General features: G+C 39.2%; 1 long non-coding RNA gene across 3 annotated transcripts in view; it reads right to left on the bottom strand.

Moving 5' to 3' along the window:
* The window catches only part of LOC111562350, a 101,682-nt gene that overhangs the window by 2,597 nt on the left and 85,082 nt on the right, over window positions 1–14,003 (bottom strand). The gene's annotated exons all lie outside the window — the stretch shown is intronic.

The following is a 14,003-nucleotide window of genomic DNA, read 5'->3' as shown; positions in this document are numbered from 1 at the left end:
TGAAGGTTTTGGGAACGCTCAGCTCATACATTCTTCTTCCTGAGGATTCTTTAAATCTTGCAACTCATAGCATCTACCGTTGGTCATTATAAAGGTTTCCAAGTAGAGCTGGGCAAGCTTATCCCTTGAGCTATTACCTGGGTTTGTACATGTTTCCTATCCAGGGTTCCCTGACACCCAATAAGACAAATATTAAAATGATATAAATCTTACACAGCAATTAGAAGATAGATGTTCTAAAACAAAAAGTATCGGTCAAGTTGTCCTTGGCTGGACTTAATTACAAATAAGGGAAGTGTGTGTCTGCTTGTAGAGAAATTGTGTTGGGTATTATGTGGAAATCTGGAGCAGAAAAGCGCCGGCCACTTAGTGCTTAGTGACCTCTGCTACTTATGCTGGTGTCTTGATTCGAGTCTTGGTGAAGGATTGTTCCCAGGGACAGGTATCCCTGCCACCCCGTCTGTATTTCTCTGAGCCCGTTCCCAGGAAAATAAGACACACCTGCCAGCAGATGAGTCTGGACTCCCAGGGTATGTCACTCAAAGCTGGGCTGAAATCAGAGGTGGGCTAAGAGGAAGAAATGCAGGCTACCAAGAGCCGCTGCCACACTCCATGCCCAAAGCAAGCCACCCTAGGACATGCCATGTCCTTTCCAGCTCCCGCCACGACCTTGCTACTGACGGCCCAAGAGTGAACTTCAGTTCCCTGTCCCTCCCAAAGTAAAGCTTTTCCACTGACTGAACCAACTAGGTGCTCCAAAGAGATCATTTCTAATCACATGGTAAAGACAACTGAAGAACTACAAACGAGGTCACAGAAGGTACGGAGAAGGCAGCAATGGTTTCCTTAGCCCCGCCGGGAGTGGGACAGTGGTCAGTGACATTCTCCTGAAGGGGGCATTGTAGGTGCATGCAATAGCTGGGACACACACACACACACACACACACACACACACACCAGCATGCTGTGTGCTTCTGTGTTTCTTATTTGGTCCTTCCAACCTTTACATCTGATAATAGTGCATTAAGCTTTTCCTTCATAACAATATCTTTATGTATACGAACTTTTTCATGTTCATCCTATGAAGACAAGTTACTTCTGGCTTTATTTGTTTTTTATTTTGGATGCTTTGTTTTCCAGTTTGGGGTTGTTGTTTTTTTTTTTACTTCTCTACCCCCAGTACAAACCTATTGAAACTCCCAATAGTTGGTGAATTATTTAAAGAATGAGTGAATGAGTGATATGTATAATCTCCTTAAATTCTATAATCTATAAGGAGACTCAGAGCAGTCTGTAGTAGATGAGGCACAGGCTCATCAATTAAGGGCAAACAAGAAAATCAGGAGGCATACTTAGTACTGTATCTTTAAGACATCTGATTATTTACCTTCCCTGAAAGAGTAGATAATGTTCCAGGAAAAGTTGTTCATTTTCATAATCTAGAAAGTATAAGATTCAAATGCTCTATAAAACAAACTGAGGGTTGCTGGAGGGGTGTTGGGTAGGCAAATGGGCTAAATGGGCAATGGGCATTAAGGAGGGCACTTGTTGGGATGAGCACTGGGTGTTGTATGTAAGTGATGAATCACTAAATTCTACTCCTGAAACCATTATTACACTATATGTTAACCGACTTGGATTTAAATAAAATTTAAATAAATAAATGGTCTGTCGGAGTTATTTGGATATTTATGGATATTAAGGCTCTCTGCATCACAAACATCATCTCTGTATAGATACAGAGGGAAATTCGGGGGTTCAGTGCTCCTGTATAAGTTAGTAAGAGTCTCTTCACTAATATGTGTCTGGAGTTCTTACTGCCTACAAGTGTTTTATGGGGTGGGTGGTGGGCACGTCCTTCTAACCAGCACTTTTGTGCACTGCTCCGTGGTGTTGGCTGTTAGTTGAACCTGACCTTGGCAAATACATGGACAGCACAGTAGCTTGTCTCAATTCTCAATTCAGCAACAGTCATGTGTAGTAAGGTTAGATATTTGGTTTTCACTTTTAATTTGGCATACTTTGTTAAGTTTAATTTTTATGTGTAGATTACTATTTAATTTGAATACCAACTAATATGTGATGTACTTATCCAAAGGAATAATCCTTGGACAAATTTTTCAATCATTTTTACAGAATTAGTGATAGATCAGTTCAGGTACATCTATACTTAAGAGGCCTGAGTTTGGTTACGACTTACAGTAGAAAGTTACAAAATAGTATATAAGTTTAGGAAAGCAGTCTACTTTTAGGGAGCAAATTAAAGCTAGCCGATCCATCTAGAATAGTCAGTTTGAAAATTTTATTCTTTCCACAAACACACACTGAGTATCTCCTATGGACCAAACATTGTGCTACATAATAATCCCAAACATCAAGGAACTCACAGGTAAACAGGCTATTTATATTAAATTACAGTGAAAAAACCTCAAAATTCATACTAGGCATAGGAGCATGCCGGCATCGATCAGCAATCAGTATGAAACAAATTTTTAATTCAAGAGCTAAACTAGAGAAGAAGAAAAGCAATGTCTGAGTTTATTAACATGTCACATACCTACCGGCATCAGAAATGAGGTCAGTTTCATGCCCTAATAGCTAACATTTTAAAAATTAGAAAAGCAGGAGCACCTGGGTGGCTCAGTCAGTAGTGTCTGACTTTGGTTCAGGTCATGCACTCATGGTTCGTGAGTTCAAGCCCCACATTGGGCTCTGCACTGGTGGTGCAAAGCCTGTTTGGGATTCTCTCATGCCCTCTCTCTGCCCCTTCCCCATTTGTGTTCTCTCTCTCTCTCTCTCTCAAAATAAATTTAAAATTTAATAAATTTAATAAAATTTAATAATAATACATTTTAAAATTCTCTAAAAGTTAGTAAAAGAATTACTCTGGGATATTGATTTTCTTGTATGAAAATAAGAGTATTAATAGATATTTCAATATGAAGAGAATGGTTTCAAATTTTAAATGTGTCTATCTTGATACTGTCCCTTTAACTAGTCTGTTTTTCATTATTTTATGGCAAAATTTTTGAATAGATTTAATTTAGACCACTTTAAAACCTTTCAGAGGATGATTCTGGTCGAATTCATTGATCTGATATTATTACAAATAATTATCTTAATTTTACCGAATCCTTTTTAGCAACAGAGTGACCATCCTGCCAGCTAGATGAAGGAAAACACAAAAATCAAATCTAAAGAATAAACTGAGTTAAAAGTTTGTGACTAGAGTTTATTCATGTGTTAAACATAGCTGTAGAATTTTTTAAATTATTAGAAATATCCTAATCCCACCAAACACCTCTTTTTTCTCTTCTATCTTTCCCTTTCTCTCTCTCTCTCTCTCATTGTCTTTCTTTCTCCCTCTCTGTCTCATTCACTCTTACACACCCACACACTACACATAATCATATTGAGTCCTATAATCAATGGCCCATGAAACATTTATTCTTTGTTACTTCTCTTTTTCACTTTTTAGAAAAGGAATATGATGGTATCTGTTTCTACATAACATAGCCAGTGGAAATTTGAAGCAAATTCCTAGATATCTGTCCATAGTATGCACATTTTTAAGTGTTAAGAAAATTGAAGAGTGTGTTGCCTTTATATTCTCAACTACTCAAATTTTATCTTCACTGTACTTATACAAACATTCACACATGACTAAAAAGAAACATTTCTAGTCTTTCTCCTCAGTTATATTGAGCATACATTTTATTGTGAAGCCACTGGAGAAAAAAGGGAATATTCTCCAGTTGTTGACCCCCAAATCAAGTTCACTTTGCAAGAAAACCATTCCATATTTGTTCCTAAGGTAATAAAGTTCCTCATGTCCAAATGACATACGGGGTGGGGGTGGGGGTGGGGGGAACATGTAATTGCCAGGAAGAACTAAAACTTTTTTCAAAACTTTTCTGGGTTCTCTCATTTCTACTTAGAAAGTCACTGAAGTGAGAAGACCTCAAATAAGGAAATTCCCCTCTGATTGTAACTTACACTGGGTCAGAGAAGCCTAGAGAGGGAGGGACACGACCTAGGAGGTTATCAGTTACATAGCAGTCAGTGTCCTCCCTATGTAGAAAATATCCTCCAGACCTGACAAATCCCTATGGAATTCATGTGTCATATGAAAATGCCATAGAAATTCTCTTTTCCTTTGCCCTTCCTATCCTAGCTTCATGGAATCAATCTATTTCCAACCAAGTCATTTTCTTCTATATTCTCATAAACCTAACTATAAAAGGAGAAACCAACCTATTGTTCATTTCTGTGCTGATTTACAAACCTCTAAAGCTTTTACATTTTTTTTTTAAAGAAAAGGAATAGATCTTTGAAGGTACACCGAGTGTAACAATAAAAGAGAGAGAGAGAAAGAGAGAAAGCAGACAGGATACAAGGAAAGTACAACTGGAATAAAAAAATCTCTTCTTTTTTTTTTTTTTTTTTTAATTTTTTTTTTTTAACGTTTATTTATTTTTGGGACAGAGAGAGACAGAGCATGAACGGGCGAGGGGAAGAGAGAGAGGGAGACACAGAATCGGAAACAGGCTCCAGGCTCTGAGCCATCAGCCCAGAGCCGGACGCGGGGCTCGAACTCACGGACCGCGAGATCGTGACCTGGCTGAAGTCGGACGCTTAACCGACTGCACCACCCAGGCGCCCCAAAAAATCTCTTCTTAAAAAGAATGGACCTACCTACAAACCCATTCTTTCTGCAGTTGTTTGAAGATTACCCCATGAACTCAAAGGGGCGAACACAGGGGATTCATGAAAGCGAGGGAAAATATTAAAAGAAGGTTGCGTCCATTTTCTTTTGGGTCTCCCATCTTCTAAGTCTCAGCTGCCACCTAAACATAAATCACAAAACCGTTAAGCATAATCTTGGCAGCAGACTGCCCTCACCATGCACAAGTGGAGCTCCCACTGGCCATCTCCTTCTCCAGGAGCCAAAGTTATTTAAAATAAGTTTCAGACTCTCCAAGTTTTGCCTCTTAGTCTTGAATTCCTTGCTCTTTCCAGTAGCATAAAGGCAACAAGAGAAATAGGACGATGGGGGGCGCCTGGGTGCCTCTGTCGGTTGGGCATCCGACTTCGGCTCGGGTCACGATCTCAGGGCTGGTGGGTCCGAGCCCCGCATCGGGCTCTGTGCCGACAGCTCGGAGCCTGGAGGCTGCTTCGGATTCTGTGTCTCCCTCTCTGCCACTACCCCATTCTCGCTCTGGTTCTCTCTCCCTCAAAAATAGATAAACATTTTAAAAAGTTAAAAAAAAAGAAAAGAAAAAAAGAAAGAAAGAAAGAAATAGGATGATGGGTTCAAAAGCCAGAAGCAAGTTTTCCCAGAACCGCAAACTCCATGGATCCCACAATCCCTAAAATATTAACCCACATCTTGTGATTCCTGCAAATGCCTCGCATCTTGAAATAAGGCCTGGGTGAGGATGAAAGAGAAGAATTTAGCAAGGTCACGTTCGGTCACATCAGCAAGCACGTTACTGGTGGCACCAATCACTAGCACTCTATCCCATAGGTGCTATTTAATACAAATCTGTTTGATAGAATAAAGGGAGTGAATAAATGAAGGCACAGCAGCAACACATCAAATAAATGGGCACCTGGTGCCAGAAACAGGCCATCCCGGAGGCACGTTTCTTTTGGACAGACTCCCATAAAATACTGATGTTGTCTACTTGTCAATGTTGTTAATTTACCCACCTTTGGCCTTCATCTCTTAGCTTGCAAAATTCCCACAAGACTTTATTAGTATTTTTATTTTTCCCTTTCTCCGACTTCAACTTTTTCTCATTATTAAGCAACTTAGGATATTTTCTGATCGAAATTCTCCCTTTGAATTGCGATCAAGAAAAACTGAGGCGCAAAAATAAAAGTCACTTGCTAAGCCCTGCAGTGACTCAGCTGCTAAAAAGAATTCAAATTGAGCTTTCAGTATTCTACCATATAGCCCCAAATAGTATCATATTTATTATTTGACCACCACCAAGAGGCTTTCCAAATGGCCTTGTCCAGAATAGAATCTTAGTCATTTTTCAACCAGACAATACATAAGCAAGTCTATGTACTTTCTGAGATTGGCATAGGTATACTAGTTAGAAATACGAGAAATAGTCCTTTTGTTCAAATCAATAAAAAATCGCTTCCTTTTTGCATGGATTTGTATCGAGGAGGTTGTCTTGTTTATTTCTATTTTACTAAATCTATGCTTATTTGAGATTCAGTTTGGTTCTTTTCAAATAAAAAACATGAAAGTTGAGGAAAGCTTTGCACAATACCACACAAAACAAAATATTTTTTCAACATAAGACTTGTCACCCTTGGATTTTTTTTAATTAACTACACAAACCAGATTGTAGTGGATTTTAATTAAAGTAATTATATTGAGAATTAATTGCAGTCTCCAAATTGTGAGTCAGAAAATGTTTGCTAAATATCCCATTTTAATGTTCCAGAAAAAAAAAAAAATCCCTACTCATTTCCTAACCAGGGTTATGTAGAAACATACGACATTAAATTCTAGTGCCAAATAATTTTTAAAAAGAGGAAACATATTTGTTTAGTGTGTTTGTGTTATATGATCCTCAATATTTAATACACTTAAATCTCATATTCTAATTATGCCTTTTAATATTATTAAATAAACTTAGCTTGACAACAAACACAAATTCCTAAATAAGTATTAGACCACTCTAGATGTAAAACAATTTCTTTTCTGAGGTTTACCTATGTTTCGTGTTTGATCTGCCACACTGACATTTGTAAAAAGTAGAAGCAGTAATTAACAAGTACTTAAGTTTGACACAAGAAATATCAATCTGGGTACTGCCCTCTGAGTACATACAAGCTATGTATAATAGTGGTTTTCACAGAGTTAAGACAGATCCTAATCTGAATGGGACAGCCTAAAAGAAACATAGAAAAGGGAGAGATCTTTATTGGCTGGAAAGTAGCAGAGCCCCAAAGAGGCGTGACAGTTGAGCTTACCTGCTGAAGGATGCGAAGATAGCAGTGGTTCTAAATGTTTGGAAATATGAAGGTGGAACACAAGTTAAAAACTCGGAGCACAAGTGTAGACTTGATGTTTTTCATCATCAAGGTTATAATATAAACTCTGAGCAGACCAAAGTCTGGAGAAATTAGTGTATCAAAAAGAAGAGAAGGCTAACGTGTAATTCTTGAGAAATTCCGATGACCAGGATGTGGGAGGGAAAAGAAGAAAAGAGTGAGGATGTTGTGGTGACACAGAAAAGAAAGGGAAGAGATTTTTCAAAGAAAGGATTCTCAACAGAATCATATGCAGCTGAATAACTCCAGAGGGTGATGATTTAAAAGGTCATTGATTTTCACTGGAAACATGTCACTGCTTATGACCTTCCCATAAGCAGAGTCAGGAGGCTAAAATTCCCTTTCAAAGTTTACAAACAAAACAGATCATGGAAAAGAGAAGGTGAGTGTAGACTGTGTTGAAGAGTTGGTAATGAAAAGGAAGAAAATAAATTTAAAATGTATTCAATAGGCATCAGGATCCAAAGAAAAAAGTTGGTTTAAAGTAGTTGGCCTCTAAGTATAACCAATGTCAAGAAAAAAAGTGTGTAAAGAAAGAAGGAAGGATAGAAGGAAGGAAGGAAGGAAGAAGGAAGGAAGGAAGGAAGGAAGGAAGGAAGGAAAGAAGGAAGGAAAAGAAAGTAGGTTGAGGACCCTACGGAGGTTGGGGAGCAATGTCTGAAAAGCCTCAATCTGGGATGGGTCCCAGGCAGAGAAGAAAAGTTAACTAGAATAGAAATAATAGTGGTTTAACACTTATTGAGGAGTGTCATGTGCAAAGCACTCTCTTAAATGCTCAATGTTTATTATCTTTTAAATACTTAAAAAATCTTAAGAGGTAGATATTATCATTCTCACTTCACCTACGAGGAAATGGGAACTAAAATAAATTAAGTAACCTGCACAAGATCACCCAGAATATATGAGGCAGTGTCCAAACACACACTTATCTGACTTAAAGCTCAACCATTAAAAGCTTTTATTTCTGATTCATTGCCCAGTGTCAGAAGCTATAAAAGCACAGTCTCACTCAGCATGATTGGTAGAAGTTATAGTCTGTTTCTTTTCTTTTTTGTTTTTTGGTTTTTTGGTAGGCTTTATATTCTTAAAACTAATCTACACATTCATATAATTTGGGCCTGCACAACTTCTGAGGCTGAAAATACAGTTTCTCCCTAGAGCATTTGCTATATAGATTATACAAGGGAAAGGTGGAAGCTCTGAAGGTGGAAAAGGAGAAACCCTTATTCCTGCGACAGTCTCCTTCCAAGGAGCAATTCCTTGATGTCCGTGAGTGGGGTGCACAAATAGAATACGTAAAGTTGATTTCAGTAATTTTACTTCAGGAAGCCGAAAGAAATTCCTTTCTACCATGCTCCCTCTTTGCAGATAGTGGAATGGTGTGCAACCCTAAGCTAGCCCCTCTTTCTCTAGCCATCTCTAACCACACTAAACCCTATCCCAGGGAAGAGCGTGATGAACGAGAGTTTTCATTAAAGTGAACAGAAATGTTACTTCAAGCACCCCTCTGTTGCTAAATTCAAATGACGCTTTTCAATCTTTTCTCACTTCTCTGTAGAATTTGAAATTGTTCCCCAAATACCCCTTTTGGAATTTCTAATGTGCTTTTGTTTTATGGATTATAGTCAGCCCTGGATTACTTTTGACCTCCTGGGTTTTCCTTCTTTTTACTTTTCACAGGCTCCTCTTCCTCTACCCATCCTTTGAATATTGGAGTTTCTACTACCCATCCTCTTTTTTCTCTTTCTTCATCCTATCCCTTAAAAATCTCATCCTCTCTAATGACTTGAATCACTACCTTGATGCCAATAAGTTCCAAAGCATATGTTCAACTTGGGCCTCTCTGCAGAGCTCCAGATCCATTTGTACAACTCTAAGCCTCCCCACCTGGATGCTCGGGAGAGGTGGCCCAACATTTGAAACTAGAAAGTTACAAAATGGCTCTAGAGCCAAAGCATAAGAGACTCTTAAAAACTGAGAACAGGGGCGCCTGGGTGGCGCAGTCGGTTAAGCGTCCGACTTCAGCCAGGTCACGATCTCGCGGTCCGTGGGTTCGAGCCCCACGTCGAGCTCTGGGCTGATGGCTCAGAGCCTGGAGCCTGTTTCCGATTCTGTGTCTCCCTCTCTCTCTGCCCCTCGCCCGTTCATGCTCTGTCTCTCTCTGTCCCAAAAATAAATAAACGATGAAAAAAAAATTAAAAAAAAAAACAACTGAGAACAAACTGAGGGTTGATGGGGGGTAGGAGGGAGGGGATGGAGGGGAGGGTGGGTGATGGGCACTGAGGAGGGCATCTTTTGGGATGAGCACTGGGTGTTGTATGGAAACTAATTTGACAATAAATTTCATATAATAAAAAAAAATGGCTCTATACCCCCCACTGACATCTGGTACCAGGGATAACACATTAAAAAGATGAAGGTATCTGCTCTAAATAACTGAATAATCATGTAGGTCAACCTAATCTCCTTATCCATAGGTAAGGAAAGTCAAGATATTAGAGAGATATGACGAATGGAAAGAAAGAAAGAAAGAAAGAAAGAAAGAAAGAAAGAAAGAAAGAAAGAAAGAAGAAAGAAAGAAAGAAGCAGAGAGAGAGAGAAGGAAGTAAGGGAGGGAGGGAGGGAGGGAGGAAGGAAGAAGGAAGGAAGAAAGAAGGAAGGAAGGAAGGCAACTCTTGATTTCAGATCTTTACCCTTTAAGTTCATCTCAACCTTTGTTTGAATAACCCCCTCTGAAGGTCAATAAAAAGTTTGTGAAATAAATAAAATAAATGTATTTTGTAAATGCAGTATGTTGTCTATGCCTTAATAACAAAATTTTTCTAAAAACACTTGTTCACACAGCCACGGGGATGAAATATTTTCATAAAATGAGACTTAAGGTCTAGGCCAATTGATTTCATAGCTGTACAACTAATTTTTTTTTTAATTTTTTTAATGTTTTCATTTATTTTTGAGACAGAGACAGAGCATGAGCAGGGGAGGGGCAGAGAGAGAGGGAGACACAGAATCCAAGGCAGGCTCCAGGCTCTGAGCTGTCAGCACAGAGCCTGATGCGGGGCTCAAACTCACAGACAATGAGATCATGACCCGAGCTGAAGGCGGACGCTTAACCAACTGAGCCACCCAGGCGCCCACAACTAAATTTTTTTTAAGTTTATTTATTTATTTTGAGAAAGAGAGAGAGGTAGTGAACTGGGGGAGGGGCAGAGAGAGAATCCCAAGCACAAGCACTCCACATAGCCAGCATGGACCCTGATGCAGGGCTTGAACCTACAAATGGATAGATCATGACCTGAGCTGAAACCAAGAGTTGGACACTTTCCTGACTGAGCCACCCAGGCACCCATGTACAACTAAATTTTATAGTGTGGCCAGAGGTGATCTCTTTGCTTGTCCATAAACAGTAGGAGCTCAATTAATCCTTTCTGAAGGAAAGAGGAGAAATTCAGCTGAATGACTTTTCATAGTCTCTGGATTGCAAATGAATGATGTTTACTTGTGCATTTATGCTTATTGTCCTAAGATAAAACCCATTTAATAACATGCATTTCATACCTCATTGATGCAACATCTTCTTCTGCTTGGTTTTTCACAATCTAATTGGCCAACATGAAATAAATTTCCATTCTGAAAGCCAAGTTTCACAAGGGAAAGAAAGAATAGCTGCTCTTCATATTTGTCTTTATAATTTACAAAAGAAAAGAACTCACATACATCATCCCATTTAATTCTTGTCTTGGTCAGGGATTGTTTGGTGGTGAGGAAAAGTTTTCCTTCACAAGGGCAAATAAGAGTTTTATTAGAAAGTTACAAAAAGGAAACTTTCATGGGTATTCATAGGTGAGAAATAAAGCACAGCAGGGTCTCTTAGAGACAGACTAGGAACTAAAAATTCTGAAAATGTAGTCATCTCTCTTGGTTAACATGATTTCTGGTCTCCTTTCTAACATACTGCCTCCTGATCTCTGGTCCAATCCATTGTATTCATTGTTTCCACTCAACATGAGTAATTGCCATGAGTCACATCAAAGTTTGTAGGAAGATACTGCTTCAGGCCATTTTCTCTCTTAGAGAGTTATAATTACAGTAGATTCTTGGATCTCCATGAGCTCCTCTATTCTTTTTATTACATGGGGGTCTCATTACCCTTGATCAAATGGAAGATTCCTTCTAACTGGCCCATGGCTTCCAGATGGAAAATGGATGCAGACATGTAATGGAGAAGAAGGGAGAATCAATGTCCTACTTCAGCAAAGTCAATCAAAGTTGGCCTCTTTTCAATGGGTTCATGAGAAATGAAATGTGTCTTGGGACACAAAGGAGAGATAGAAAAAATATCTCTTTATGAGGGAAATGAACCATAAGAAAATGCTGTTTTGTGGTAAAAAAATGGTCACATATCAGCAATTTTATGTGGTCCAAGCAAATAATGAGTATAACCAGACAAATCATCCTGATTATGACGCATACAGATGGTAAAATTTTGTTGATGTGTTATTTATATATTTGAATTACACCGTCCAACTTTTCCCAATCCTACTTTTTTGGTATATCTGGAACAATCCTTTAATTCATCAAGGAAGATAATTCTCAATTTTCTGAGTCTATATTTTTCTTCCACTTAATCAAAAATATCCAGAGTTCCTGGTTCAGGGGCCATCTGAGATTATTTTTTTCTTAATCACATTTCATTAAAAGCTAATCAAGTTATTTTTCCAAAACACAAATGCATGTTCAGAAATAAGTACAATCACTAAGAGTCCAGATGCCCAGTATAATCCAGCAACAAAAAGGTGGGGGCAGGGGGGAGATGGACGTAGTCATGTGGTTCCTGTTATTCTCCAAGCTTAAGAAACAAGGAGCTCTAAAATATAGTAAGGAAGAGTAAAAACAGTATAACTTGGTTTCACTTCCAAATTCTTCCACCTATCAGTTTTGCAGTCTTGGGCATGTTGATCAATGAACTGAACTTCTCTGGCTGTGCATATAAATTGAGGAATGAAAGTACCATGAAGGCAAAGTTGATATGAGCGCTAATTGAGACCATGCATTTATTTATCAAGCTTCTGCTGTGTGCCAGCACTTTGCTAGGGTAGAGATACAATAGGAAGAAAAGAAAGACATGGTCCCTTTCAGACTTCTTGAGGCTTATGATCTAGTGGGAAACAAAGACAACAGTCAAAAGATTACATGAATAAATCTCAATAATGTTAAATTTTCTGAAGGAGAATAATGTTCTGAGAATACGATAGGAGAGTGCAGGCAGAGGGAACAGGTCCTATGGCCAGAAGTCACGTGATTGGAACAAGGAAATGACAAGATCTAAATGGTTAAATGAAGGGAAGACTGATGTGAAATGGGGCTGGAATGGTAGTTAGTGCACAGAGATTTTAACTTTAGCCAATGAGCGTGAGAAACCATTGATTATTTTTAGAAGAGAAATTATATGATGAGGTATAAAATTCAAAAATACCAGCCTGGCTACAGTGTGGACAAAAAAAATGGAAGGGGTGGGCGGTCAAAAAAGATGCAAGGATGTAAGCCAGTGATCGAGATGAGAAATGATGGCTGCCTTGGATTAAGTGGAACAGAACTCGTAAATCTTGCTGTTGGGTTAAATTTGGAGAATAAAGGAGTGGGATAAGGGATAACTCATAAGTCTCTGGCTTTATAAGATACAAGTTGGAAACACTGAAAAGGAACAACAGGTATGTGATGAGGGGCAGGTGAATGCATTTTAGGACACGTTGAACATGAGATGACTCTGAGACAAGTAGGCATTTGAGTATTCAGATCTGGAGCTCAGTGGAAAAGTCTGGGTTATAGATGCAAACTTGTGAGTCATGTGTCACATCTGTGGTAACTAAGGCCATGCATGAGTGTGAATGGGATGTTCTGGGGGGGAAGCATAGAATGAAGAGAGAGAGAGAGAAGGATTGAGCTTGTCCCAGAAGAGGACTGACTGTGCCAAGGAGTCAAATGTGAAGCACCCAAGGAGGTGGGAGAAAACCAGGAGACAATCATACTAAAAATCCAATGTTCTGAAAAGAAGGCCATGGTCAGCACAACTGAGCACTGCTGAGATAGGGTACAATGAGGACCCAAAGGCACCTTGCCGAGCATATATACCAGTATATGCCGAGCATATATACCAGTAAATGAAGCCCGAAGAAAAGGGCTTGATGTTCCCCTCACTGGAAATTCATCCCTTTTCAATAAGCCCTTCAGGCTCTGTCCAACCCCTCGTCTGTCCTGATTCTGCTCAAGCATGACCTTCTTTGACTAATATTCGCGGAGATTCACTGTCTCACGTACTGTTTTAATACATAAATGTATAAAATCAGTTACCCCTCACAAAAACCCTGTCCACAAGGCTTAATTACTACCCTTATTTTACAGATGAAGGAAACAAAGCACAGAAATGGTAAATATCTTGCTCTGGGCTACCTATCCAGTGACGTGGCAGAACAGAGATTCAAATCCAGGCAACCCAGCTCGAGTTTGTGCTTTAATCATCTACCCAGCTCTACAAAGCCTTCTTTACCAGCCCCAAGCAGATGTCAATGTACTTCTTCCATGCTCCATGGTACCCTGTGCGTGTATCCTTTAGGAAGCTTGTTATCTATTTTCATAAATGTCAGGAGCAATACTGTTCATTAGAAATCTAATGTTAGTGACAAACGTGAACCACACATACAATTTAAAATTTTCTAGGAGGGGTGCCTGGAAGGCTCAGTTGTATAAGCGTCTGACTTTGGCTCAGGCCATGATCTCACAACTCGTGAGGTCAAGCTCCACATCAGGCTCTGTGCTGACAGCTCAGAGCCTGGAGCCTGCTTCAGATTCTGTGTCTCCCTCTCTCTCTGCCCCTCCCCTGCTTGTGCTCTGTCTCTCTCTCTTAAAAACAAATAAACATTTTTAAA

The sequence above is a fragment of the Felis catus genome, chromosome C2 (assembly GCF_018350175.1).
Source record: "Felis catus isolate Fca126 chromosome C2, F.catus_Fca126_mat1.0, whole genome shotgun sequence".
Taxonomy (NCBI): Eukaryota; Metazoa; Chordata; class Mammalia; order Carnivora; family Felidae; genus Felis; species Felis catus.
This window is presented reverse-complemented; position numbering and strand designations above follow the sequence as displayed.